At 35.2% G+C, this 14110-nt stretch overlaps 1 protein-coding gene across 1 annotated transcript in view; it reads right to left on the bottom strand.

The window, feature by feature from the left end:
- LOC6036188 (uncharacterized protein DDB_G0283357) overlaps positions 1-14110 on the bottom strand; it is a 196758-nt gene that overhangs the window by 141708 nt on the left and 40940 nt on the right. The window contains 1 exon segment of the mRNA XM_038260663.1: positions 12163-12195. The gene's annotated coding sequence lies outside the window, so the exon portion shown is untranslated.

Genomic DNA, 14110 nt, shown 5'->3' with positions numbered 1-14110 from the left:
ATATTTGAGATTCGGCATCAAAAAGTGTATGAATAACACTAAAAAGCTCATAACTTTTGATAGGGTTGTCAGATCTTCAATGTGCTGGATGCGTTGAAAAGGTATTTTAAATACCTTTCCAAAAATGTATAGCATGACTGGTATTCTTACAAAAACCACCCTTTTTACAATCTTCCGATGTTTAGCTGAAGTCATTTTTTTAGCATAACTTTTGAAGTACTTTTCTAAACTTGATAATATTAACTAGGGTCTTGTAGGACCCCAAGACGGATCGAATGAGACCAAAACGGTCCAAATCGTCGGCCAGTCCGGAGATAATTGTGTGCATATTTTTCGGTGCACGGACTTACAGACATACACACGCACAGACATTTGTTCAGAATTTGATTCTGAGTCGATAGGTATACGTGAAGGTGGGTCAACGAGGTCGAATTAAGGAGTTCATTTTTCGAGTGATTGTATAGCCTTTCCTCTTTGAGGTGAGGAAGTCAAGCCGACGAACCCTGTTTCAAAAAGAACAGTGTGCAAGGTCAGAAACGAATGAAGGTTCAAAACAAACAGAGTGTGCCAGCGAACTCGTCACCAGGGTTCGATTTCAATTACTGGTATTTTTTGAATGCATTGCAAACACAATAAATAATGATTTCAAATCCAAACATGATTCATTTCTAAATAAATGTATATAGATAAAGACAAAAAATACGGACTTAAGTAAAGCCGAGATTTACAAGGATATCAAGTGAGTAAAAAATCACCCCACCCACACCTACAGAGAAGGGAAGGTGCGAAAAAAATCTCATCTCCACCCTCACCAAACGCATAGACTCAGACTAACAGTGAACCAACACACGGCATCCCACCACCACCCAAAACAGAGAGAAATATACGGAAAAGGTCCTTGTTTCTGTTGGCAGCAAGAGCGCAATGAAATAGGCGTCCAAATTGCCGACACTGACTGTGATGAATGCCGGAGGATTACTCACTCATTCACTGACAGTCCTTGCTGCCTAGCACTCTCAGCCCACTCACCCCAAGGACCATTCGTGAATTGCATCACATAGACTAGCAAAAGGGCACTGGGAAATTTTCTATAACAATTTCTTTTATAAAGTCGTGTCTGAAAATGTTACAAATTTGTTACAGTGCATCTTTGTGTGTATCGACTCGAAACAGCACAAAGTGAGGGCTTTTACGAGGGTGTTTGTGAGTAAGTATTATGGCGCCCACACTGATGGAATGCAGCTGCTGCTGCTGCTGTTGAAACACTAGCAAATGTGCGAAAAAGTAGCGAATTTTACGACCAGGACAACTCTGCGTTATGTGCTTCGCGTCCGATAAAAGTTGTCCTTTGTTTTCTTCTCCATTGAACGGATTTTGATTGGTTCGCAGCCGCTGGTTAATTGGAAAGTGAAATTGTTTTCGATTAATCCTTTCTTTTTTTTTGCAAACAATAGTCTAAGGGTTTGATTTTTTCTATATTTTTAAAACAGGCTTATTATCAATACTCCAGATCCATATGAAAAAAAAACCGCAGAACATATACACCCAAAATTAAAGAACGAGGGGATAGTCCTCACGAAAAGAAACGTGAGGAAAGTGCTATATTGCGAGAGTATAGTCCTCTCGCGTGTTCATTCGTTCATTGGAACAGTTCATCCTATGAGTGGCTTATATGGACAAACGACCGCCACTTAGTCACCGAACCATGGTGGCCCATACGGCAAAGGCACGGTTCAATATGCCGAAGGTCTTGGGTTCGAGTCTCGGTACCAGTACTTTTTTTTGATAGATGAACTTTTTTGGAAAATGAACCATGAGTAAAGTACTCTCGGTAATTTTGGGATTTATCCTCTCCGTCCGCACACAGTACCATTTTACTACCGAATCGTGCTCTTTATCCTCTCGTATGCCGATGCCCAGTTCTGGGTGTATAAATAAATATAATATATACGCCATGTTAAAATGGTCCAAAAAATTGTAATTATAGTCGATTCAAGATAAAAAAAACACATTTTCGAAAATCTCGCAGTCCAAACTATGCCCGACCGGAGCACATTGTTTTGGTTTCATTGGTTTATTTAAGTGTTTCATTATTATGTTTTCTGTTAGTTTCAACTCTTCCGTTTGTAGGCTCATCATCACTGTGACTCTGGAATACAGCTTCTTTAAAAATGTATAGGTGGCATTAATAAACATTATATTAATATTGAAAACCCCGATTTAATATCACCAGAGGTGCAATAGAGTCTTTCTTACAAAGTGATGAAACTCCGAGAAATTTGGGGTGCAATTAATTTTTCAGAAACATAATGATACCACCCAGTGAGAATTTGACCTTAAGCTTCGATTTTTTTTAGGCTGAACATCGAATGCCATTAATTTTAATTTTAAGCCGGGATTTGAAACTTGATTTTTAGTATATGATTCTGTATAAACCAAAAATTAAGTAGGAAAAAATAAGGTAACAATAAGACGAAAAACACTAATATGGCTATATCTCTGGAAATACTTTTGAAAAAGCTTCAAATTTAGGACCCAAGCAGTTTATGGCACATGTTTTCGAATGGCTTTTTGTTTGAAACGAAATTCTCTTAATTTGATAGAGTTATCTGTAAAATAGTCCAAAAAATACCTCTTAAAATGTCTTTGACCACGTTTACTGGTCGAAAATTGTGAATCGAAAAATAAAATGTTCGTCTCCGACCCCACGGCTACAAATCTGAAATATAAAAATTGTGGATTTTCCGAGCGGTTTTCCAATGATGGAAGACACAATTTTTTTAGAGCGGATACAGACATCGCACAAGTATTTCAGAAAAAGAGCTCTTAAAAATAAGGCTTTGAGTTCCGGGTTTCGGGCTGAAATTCAATCGAAAGAGCGCATTAAAACCTTCAAATCAGTAATAGGATTTTTTTCTGGGACGATTCCCAGTCGTGCACGATTTTTTAAAGATTTCTGAGAAAAGCGTTTTCCAAAAGCAAACCATAAACCTTTCTTTCGTAAGAAAGGCAAAACATCTGAATTTTGGTTATAATTATATCACAAATAAATTAAATTTTACAAATGTCTCACAATTCTACCAATTTATCTCAAATGAGAATAAAAAAAAAGTTAAATCAAATTTTAATTAATGCAAAAAATCTCATTATTGAGATTCATTCTTATTTTTAAAAATATAGATCTAAAAATTACACTGGTAGGTACAATTGTAAATTATTCAAGTTAAGAAAAGAATGAACATATTTCATGAGCAGTAGGGCGTCCATTTTTCCCGGGTTTTGAATTTCCCGGGAAACGGGAAAAATATTTTTCAAATCCCGCGAATTCCCGGGATTCAGGGATTTTTTATCAATAGTCATAAAATCTATGTTTTCATTAAATTTGTTATGTTTTTCAAGCTTACAATCATAGAATAAGCTCAATACTGTTAATTGGTGATAATCTTTACTTTAAGAGCGAGTTTTTCACCGATGTGAAACAGGTCGTATCGAGGTGCTCCGATTTAGATGAAACTTTCAGGGTTTGTTTGTCTATACATGAGATGAACTCATGCCAAATATGAGCCCTCTACGACAAAGGGAAGTGGGGTAAAACGGGCATTGAAGTTTGAGGTCCGAAACACATGAAAAATCTTAAAATTGCTCGCATTTCCGTAAAATTTCATCAATTCCAACTCTCTTAGATGCATTCGAAAGGTCTTTCGAAGCCCTTCAAAATGTGCTATAGACATCCAGGATTGGTTTGACTTTTTCTCATAGATTTTGCAAATTACTGTTAAAAATTGATTTTTTTAAAATCTTAATAACTTTTTGCAACAGCCTCCAACACCCATACTCCTGTAGGTCAAAAGATAGGTAATTTTATGGACAATAAGCCTACGGTATTAACTTTTTGGCCAATCGCAGTTTTTCTCATAGTTTTACAATTTTTCTAGAACAAAAATTTTACAACGTTAGTTTTTGCCCTGTAGGCCGCCATAGCGGCACTTTTTGGTCTCAATTTTGTCATATTCGGAATCCTCGGTCAATTTCACGTAAGTTCGAAGTATTGGAGTTGTAATTTTGATATAAAAAATAATTAAATAAAACATTTTTGAAAAAAGAAATAGATCTTATTCACCCTATGATCAATACGTCAAATGCTGTATCAAGTAGGCGAAAACTTGTTTTACCCCTAATCCGACAAAATTCTAAATAATATTTTTAATAATTCTAAATGGCATTTTTTCCAATCAAATTCAAAATTCCAACACCTCAATCTAATGTAAAATTTTCTGAGGATTCCGAATATGTCAAAATTGAGACCAAAAAGTGCCACTATGGCGGCCTACAGGGCAAAAACTAACGTTGTAAAATGTTTGTTCTAGAAAAATCGTAAAACTATGAGAAAAACTGCGATTGGCCAAAAAGTTAATACCGTAGGCTTATAGTCCATGAAATTACCTATCTTTTGACCTATAGGAGTATGGGTGTTGGAGGCTGTTGCAAAAAGTTATTAAGGTTTTAAAAAAATCCATTTTTAACAGTAATTTGCAAAAGCTATGAGAAAAAGTCAAACCAATCCTGGATGCCTATAGCACATTTTGAAGGGCTTCGAAAGACCTTTCGAATGCATCTAAGAGAGTTGGAATTGATGAAGTTTTACGGAAATGCGAGCAATTTTAAGATTTTTCATGTGTTTCGGACCTCAAACTTCAATGCCCGTTTTACCCCACTTCCCTTTGTCGTAGAGGGCTCATATTTGGCATGAGTTCATCTCATGTATAGACAAACAAACCCTGAAAGTTTCATCCAAATCGGAGCACCTCGATACGACCTCTAGAACAAACCGAGCAGAATCTACAAATACTGCCTCTTAATCAGAACAAGAACAGCAATTTTTAGTTAGTTTATAATGTATAATATATTATATAAAAGAATGTTTTTTGTTGTTTGTTATGCTTTGGATTTTATATCAATCATAATTTGAAATCCAATGTGATTCAAATTATTTCATGTAAATAATCATAAAATTCTTATTTATATATCTGTTTAATTTTTTTATGTGAAATGATTACAAAAGCAAAAAAACAACATGGAAACTGTTATAAAAAACAAGAAATGAAAACAAATAAAATGAAACCAGATTCTCTACGAAATCGGTCTTTTTTCTTCAATTTTAATTTTTGTATTTTTTAATCCGACTGAAACTTTTTTGGTGCCTTCGGTATGCCCAAAGAAGCCATTTTGCATCATTAGTTTGTCCATATAATTTTCCATACAAATTTGGCAGCTGTCCATACAAAAATGATATGTGAAAATTCAAAAATCTGTATCTTTTGAAGGAATTTTTTGATCGATTTGGTGTCTTCGGCAAAGTTGTAGGTATGGATACGGACTACACTGGAAAAAAATGATATACGGTTAAAAAAAATTTATGATTTTTGCCTTCCTCACTGAGGTAAGGCTATAATCCTGCTCTAAAAATGAACTTTGCATAAAAACGTCGTAGACCCATCTTCATGTATACATATCGACTCAGAATCGAAAACTGAACAAATGTCTGTGTGTATGTGTGTGTGTATGTGTGTGTGTATGTGTGTGTGTATGTATGTATGTGACCAACAAACTAGCTCATGTTTCTCGGCACTGGCTGAACCGATTTGACCCGAACCTGTTGCATTCGACTTGGTTTAGGGTCCCATAGATCGAGTTTTATACAGATTGAAGTTTCGATAAGTAGTTCAAAAGTTATGTATAAAAATGTGTTTTCACATATATCCGGATCTCACTTAAATGTATGTAAACCATGTCCGGGTCCATCATCCGACCCATCGTTGGTTAGGTTATCAAAAGACCTTTCCAACGAGTCCAAAACATTGATGATCTGGCAACCCTGTCTCGAGATATGCCCACTTAAGTGATATTGATGTACTTTTTGGAAGCCGGATCTCACTTAAATGTATGTAAACTATGTCCGGATCCACCATCCAACCCATCCTTGGTTAGGTTATCAAAAGACCTTTCCAACGAGTCCAAATCATTGAAGATCTGGCAACCCTGTCTCGAGATATGGCCACTTAAGTGACATTTATGAACTTTTTTGAAGCCGGATCTCACTTAAATGTATGTAAACTATGTCCGGATCCACAATCCAACCCATCCTTGGTTAGGTTATCAAAAGACCTTTCCAACGAGTTTAAAACATTGATGATCTGGCAACCCTGTCTCGAGGTATGGCCACTTAAGTGATATTTATGTACTTTTTTATTCTGGATCTTAAAAATAGATGAAATTTTTGTACAATTCCATCATATCAGCAATTGTTGGTAATAAGTGAGGAAGGCTCCAACCACATAGGTGGATTAAGTTAGTTTTTTATTTAACTTTTTATCTCTAAAATGTGATTTGCAAAAAAACACTATTTTTAATTTTTTTATTTTTTGATATGTTTTAGAGGATATAAAATGCCAACTTTTCAGAAATTTCCAGGATATGCAAAAAATCATGGACCGAGTTATGAATTTTTGAATCAAAACTGATTTTTTCAAAAAATCGAAATATTGGTCGCAACAATTTTTTAACTTAATTTTTCGATGTAAAATCGAATTTGCAATCAAAAAGTACTTCAGTAAATTGTGGTTTGGTTGAGCGTTTTAGCAGAATGCATTACTGTGAATACAAAGAGACGAGTTGTTCCTTTTAATTCCGCTATATATTTTTAATATCTTGACAGATACGTATTTCGTCTACTACTTGCAGACTTCATCAGTGTTCATCACTGATGAAGTCTGCAAGTAGTAGACGAAATACGTATCTGTCAAGATATTAAAAATATATAGCGGAATTAAAAGGAACAACTCGTCTCTTTGTATTCACTTCAGTTAAGTTTGGTAAAGTGCACCGTTTTCAAGTTAAATCCATATTTAGGTGATTTTTTTGAAAATAGTCGCAGTTTTTCATTTTTTGAAATTAGTGCACATGTTTGCACTCTTTTGAAAAAAAAAAAATATTTTTGAAAAGCTTAGAAAATTTTCAATATTTTGCTTTTTTGGACTTTGTTGATACGACCTTTAGTTGCGGAGATATTGCAATGCAAAGGTTTAAAAACAGGAAAATTGATGTTTTCTAAGTCTCACCCAAACAGCCCACCATTTTTTAATGTCGATATCTCAGCAACTAATGGTCCGATTTTCAATGTTAATATATGAAACTTTTGTGAAATTTTCGGATCTTTTTGAAAACAATATTTTCAAATCAAGACTAACATTTTAAAACGGCGTAATATTGTAAATATTGTTTTTTTTTATTGGATATTTTAGAGCAATAAATTTGAATATTGAATTACTAATTGCTTTCAAGTTTCAAGTTTAAAATCATCATTAAACGTAAATATTTCAAAAATCAATCAAAAATAATGAAAAATATTTAAGGCGCCAGGAATTTTGCGGATCCGTGAACTAACATTTTAAAAATTTTCCCTTATAAGCCAAATAAATGTTGAATTTCTTACTCTTACTAACAATTTCTTATTCTTACTAACAAGACTCCAGAAAATGTCTTCATACTCACCAAGCATCCCGACTGGCCCAAACTAATTTGCAACGGCAGTCACATTGCAGCACAATGCAGACAAAAATAATTAAATAAATCACACTTACGTTATTTGATTTTAATCTCCAGCTCAAGCTCCGTTACTGTTACTATTGCTACAACAGCTTCTGTCACAGTCCTCGCTCTTTCTCTCTTTCTCTCTCTCGCTGTCTGGAAAAGCGTTCCGATACGTTGGTTAATGGACCCAAACAACCCCCCAGGCTCCCTCACTGAGTCCTCCCCCGCACTGCCGAAGCCCTTCTACCTTTAATACAATTTACTACGCGTTTTATACCTGAAGCTTTAATTGCTGCTGGGCCTTCTCTTTAATGAAAATCCTCTCACAACAAGGTTTGTTTAGGACCATAGTTGGCACCAAAAATTCCAATTATTTTTTGGTTGTATATTATTTTAGGATGCTTTTTTTTCTTGATGTGTGGAGGAATTTTCACTTGAAATTAAAGAGTCACCAGAAGCTCGGAAAACAGAGCCCAAAATGACTCAAAATAATTACATCCTGATTCCGCTCTGGGCTGACAACCAATCCCCCCACCCTCAAAGCCCCCATTTCCTGGGGTGCCTCACTGCGAGAGGCAGAACGAAGAAGAAGAAGATTCCACTTTTCCGGGCTGGGGAAATTCGTCCTGCGTTTGCACTGTTATCTGAGAAAAACCACCCACAAAACACTAACCGTAAAGCGCGACGACACTTTTACGCGACACTATTCGAAGGTAAATTTACACCGCCGTAAATAACTACAAATTACACCTGGAGAAACGCCACATTCAACGAGGAAAACTTGTAAAAAGAAGAAACACACACGAGAAATTCTGAGATACGGGAGTTTTCCGGCAAAATTACGTCCACTTTACGCAAGCGATGAGATGCAAACTAGCAGGGATTGCTTGGGAGATTGTGTTAGACAGAACACAGAAGGGGCGTTGGTGGTATTTGTGAGAGAGACGAAGATGTCCTGGCTCACGACGACAACCGCGGGGACGCGACGCGGATGTTTGTTGTCAGTCAAAGATTTGTGCGAGAGAGGAAAATTAGAGAGAGAGAAAAGGAGTGAGAGCGCACAGCTTCCCTGCTTGGGTGGTGTGGAAAGCTTGAATTTTCATGTTGTTACACCGATTGGAAAGATTTTTAGTTTTTTTTTAATTTATCAATTAAAAAGAAAATTATATTTTAAAAATATATAGAAAAAAGTCGTGAAAGCTCAAATAATTTTTTTCATAGAAAGAGAACTGTAGAATAATTCGTTCAAACAACTAAAAAATATCATATAAAACGATTTAAATCATCTGCCAAAAAACGTCAGTTTAATTTATCTAATAAATAACAATCCATTAAAAAAAAGCCTTTTAAAACAATTACTGAGTCAGTTGATTAAAATTCTAATAAAATGTAAACCATACTCACAGAATTTCCAATAACTTTGCCAACCAGTATCATCCTGTGTGACGGATTTTCCACACACACACTTTCTCTCTCTTCAAAAGCAAGTGTCCTCTCCGTAATCCTCTCTCAATCTCTCGTATCTTGTATCGCTGATAAATGGAACATGCGCTCTGTTTTCGACCTCCTGGCGAGAATGTTTCGTTACGCTGGGAAAAAGTGCGTGCGGGAAAGGTTTTGTGGAGAAATTCTTGCAGTAGGGTTGGCAGAGATTGTTGGTGGTTTTCATCGGTTACGAGAGGGATATTGCTGGTAACCCTGTTGTGTTGATGGGGAGCATCAAGGATAACGAATACAAATTGAATGTTTGGTGTTTGGTTTCGGAAATAAGTGGAAGAAGTTTGACGATGGTTGCAATTAAATAATCAATAATGTTTTGAATGCAGCGATCATATCTCACTGGATAAACATGTAATTTTCACTTTAAAAAAAAAGTAATTTGCACTTCAAAATTGAATATTTTATATAGTTTCCACAATTTGTCTTTGTTCTCTAAATTTTAAATAAAATAAAAGGATAAATAAATTTCTTATTAACAATTGAGATGACTATTAATGAATCTGACGCAAAGAAATCCAATGTGTGAACAATAATTCCTTTTTTGAGAACTCTTGATGCAAAGGAATGTATCCTATTAAATGACAAAAGTGCATGAAACTACAACAAATGATAAACATGTTTTACAAGTGCTCATCAACTTAATATGACACAAATTAAGAGCGAGTCCACGAGCAAAGCATACCCATCTCGCATCTACCTCATCAATCTGCCTGAAATTTTCAGGGGTTGTTTGTACATATAAAACTAGCATCTGTCCATAATATGAGCACTCTAGGTCAACGGGAAGTGGAGCAAATCGGGACACAAAGTTTGAAGGTTCAAAAACGACAAAAATCTTAAAAAGGCTATAACTTAGGCAAAATTCAATTTATTTTCAAAATTCAAAATGCATCTGAAAGAGCTTAAAAAATGCAATAAAATGCAGGGAGAAACATCCCAATTTGTTAAATCTAAAGGGAGTTATTGGCATTTTAGTGAAAAATAGCATAATTTTCAAACTCAAATAAAAAAGTGTTCCATCCAGATATCAACTCGGTTCGACCTGCAGCTTGTAGAGGACATCTGGGACTAGCATCTGAGACTAAGAACGCTTTGGGTAACATATTAACATATTAAATAGACACTTTTACTTTTACTGATTTTTCTGGTTGTATCTGGGGACTCCTTAAATCCCATTTCTGGTGATAATTTCATCATATTCGTGTTCCTGTGACAATTTCACAATAGAAACATGCATAAAAATGTTTATTTTGATCCATTTTAACCCTTTAAAAATATTTTTTGTAAATAATTAGGAAACAGAAATTATTTCTAAAATTTCTCAATCAAAATTTGCTTGAAATTATGATTTTTATATATAATTAGTAAGCAACTTTGATCATCGATTCCTTAAGTCCAAATAAATCAAATTGCATCAAAAGTTTCTCCACACAACTCTCCATAAAAATGTTGGGCTGTCCATTAGGGTTCCTAGAAATTACTGACTTCCTGCTCTACGAGCGGAAAACGTTTTTAGGTAATTTTAAGAATTTGTGGCAATTGGAGCAAAATTAAATTTCCATTATTTTTGCAATAACAATGTTACTTTTGAAAATTATTCATTAAAAGTAGCGCACCCTGCAGACAAACCCGTAAAAAATGGAGTTTCCATACATTCCAAGGTTCAATATTCTTGGCTATCTACTGCTCATAGAAAAGTGCCTTTTGATTTTTTAAATCATTCTGATCGATGCCCCCCCCCCTCCCCCCCTCTCGTGGGCAATTTCCATACATAACAAATCTTTTTTGTATGGAGCGTGGACAATCATTGACCCCCCCCCCCAAAGATTTCCACGTGGTTTATGGATGGTCCCATACAATAATGCTGAAATTTGTATTGTATTACCAAATCTCACCCCATGTCACTCCTGATGACGGTATTCAGCAAAGTTCAGTTTACTTTTTATCACAAAAATGTGATTTTGTCAAATTCAACTACGATGGATTTTTTTTGGTGGGTCTCGTGGCGCAGGGGTAGCGGCTTCGGCTGCCGATCCCGATGATGCTATGAGACGCGGATTCGATTCCCGCCTTATCCACTGAGCTTCTATCGGATGGTGAAGTAAAACGTCGGTCCCGGTTTCTCCTGTCTCGTCAGAGGCGCTGGAGCAGAAATCCCACGTTAGAGGAAGGCCATGCCCCGGGGGGCGTAGTGCCAATAGTTTCGGATTTTTTTTTATTTTTAACTAAATTATGTGCCAACTATTGAGCTTTAATGTTCGCAATGTTATGATTTTATTGAAAAAAGAGATTTTTGGAAAGTATCGTAAATTTTTTCCAAAAAGGAATACAAAAAAACAATTGTTGAAAGTTTTTTTTTTAATGCAGGTGTAGCCCATTACATTTGAAATAAATATTTTCAGAATTTTTTAATCACGATTTACCAAGGTTGTCAGATAAATCTGGGGATGCCAATGTTAGGATGGCTCGAGATGGTCGATTGTTCAGAACATGTTTTTTTTCGGTTGCTTTTAGGCCCTTAAACAACTCCCAGAAATTTGGGAGCGATTGGTTGCGTCCACACTCTGTGCATTGCATTTAAATTTTGTTTGGGAATTTGTATGGAAAAACCCTCTTTTTTACAATTTTATCATTCTTATTTTCCACTAAATTTTTAAATCAACTTAATAGCGTTAAAATTGAGAAAATTCTCTACAACTTTTCCGAAGAGATTATGGTGCTTACTATGAACAGTGAATGATAATCGAAAAATTTTGAAAATCATTTTTTTTTTTGTGAAAATGTTAATTTAGGGTGCTTAACGCTCCGAGTTTTTCTTCTCACCCTAATGTAACTCATAAACACATATTTCGATGATCTATTCGCTCTTCTTTTGGGCCCTTCGATGTCGTCACATTGAGAGCAGACTGTAGAGCGATTCACATGCAAGTGTGAACAATGAAAAGTTGTTACTTGCGTTTTCAAACCAATGCATTCACTTCTATTTGAATTATCGATGGTATGATAATGAGTTTTACCTTGGTATAATAAATGAAGTACAGTTGAAAGCAAAAGTTACATGGAACAACTTACCCAATTTCAATTAAGATTGGATTAGGTGAATTCCTGAAATAGAAAAATGAGGGAACATTATTATAATGAATAAAAATTGATATATTTGGAGTGCAACCCTGTCTCAACTCTACTTTTGCACCAAACAAAAATACCTCAACAGAGCAACATAGTTCCATCAGAAGCATTTCTGTACACAAAACTCAACACGCCAGCAGTGTGCAGACAGTTGAACTTCGATCAGATGGGAGAGAAATCCTTCATAATGTATGCGTTTTCACGCCTGCGTATTGCCTAACGGCAATCAAGTTCTCCAGACAATGTTGAGGAATCCTTCAAGTTCTCCTGGAATTGGAATCCCCATCGGAATTACGGGGTAGAACGTGCTTAGGTTGTTTGTTTACTTGTCGAATAGGGGATACCTTTTTTGTCTTTCTTGAAAGTTTTTTTTTCTGTCGGTGTGAACCTTTTTTTTTTAATCTCAAGAAATCATTTCTTTGTTTTTTTTTTAAATTCGAAGTAAATTTTAGTTGAAATAGCTGCACATTGCAACATAATATTGTATAGATATTATCAAATTTAAAAGATTAAGTCGACATCAATAGCTTAAACTAAATTGCACAATCCTCTTTCGTTTTGGTTTTTTTAAATAGTTGAGTATTTAAGAAGATTTTCAATTGAAAACTAACAAAAATATCTGGAGTTTTTTTTTTAAAGGTCCAATAAACCAAATTTTTAGTTTTTGCTTTTTGGGTGTTTTTTAATATCCCTGACTCAAGGCGGTTTCAAAAACACCCAAAAAGCAAAAACTGGAAAATTTGGTTTATTGGACCTTTTCAACAAAAAAACTCCAGTTATAGACTTTCTCTCCTTACAATGCAGAGGGGACAATCACACTGCTGGGGGAACATTTTCAATCACTGATGCGTGGCAGTTTTTTACTCCCCTCCTCAAACACATAAGCACAGGACAGTAGAAAAGATCAGAGTTGATAAAACATCAAAGATTAGACTTGCCTTGTCGCCGAATGGAGTCTCTTCACCAAAAGAGAGAGGGTTGTGTTATGTGGGCAAAATGGGTGGGTTCAATGCAGTTCAGTTTACTTTATTTTTCATCTTCAAAGCTAAGGCAGAGTTTTTTTTTTTTTGTTTTTGTTTGGACAAGTTGGTTTCGAGAATGTTTATTGTTTCGATGCAATCAACTGGAAAAAGGATTGTTGAAACGATGCTGGATTAATTTGAACACTTTCAGATATCAACAGAATGGCAGAAAAAATAATAAAAAGTTCTTCCAAAGTTTACGTATTTTGGATATTTTTATTTGAATGCAAAAAAAAAAAAAATTATTTCGATTAAACGATCAATTTTTGCTTTGACTTCGAAATATTGTGGCGTAAGTATAATGAAAAGTGTGTCTGCTGAAAAATGTCATGTAAAATCCTAAGAATAATATAAAGATAAGACCAAACATTTAGAAAGAAACAAATATAACAACTTTTTCAATTATGAATCCTTCCTTTGGCGTTTCAAGGATTAATTCATAATATAAACTGGTCAGATCTGAACTGACCATGAAGGTGTTGTACAGTTGTAAATAGTCCAGATTAGTTTTATCACACAATTTACACAGAATGCATTCGAAGACACAAACACACACACACACATTTAGGGTTAGTTAATTGAATTTACTTATGAACTAAACACACAAAAATTAGCTGCATGCAAAATACCGAAGTTGCTCTACTACACGGTATCATCATCCTCGCTGATATCTCTCAGTTGGGAGAATCTGTATCTCTACCGTGTGAAGCAGAATTGGAAAAAACGTAGCCTAGCAGAAGATCAATTCGAGAACCACGACAGTACGAAATACATCTCGCAAGCACAAACGTCGCGTTCTTCTTGTTCTTTGCATTGCCAAATCCCAATATACAAGTCGTGCAGCAACCAAATCGAGTTTGTTCTTAATC

This window comes from Culex quinquefasciatus, chromosome 3, assembly GCF_015732765.1.
Source record: "Culex quinquefasciatus strain JHB chromosome 3, VPISU_Cqui_1.0_pri_paternal, whole genome shotgun sequence".
NCBI classification, from domain to species: domain Eukaryota; kingdom Metazoa; phylum Arthropoda; class Insecta; order Diptera; family Culicidae; genus Culex; species Culex quinquefasciatus.
This window is presented reverse-complemented; position numbering and strand designations above follow the sequence as displayed.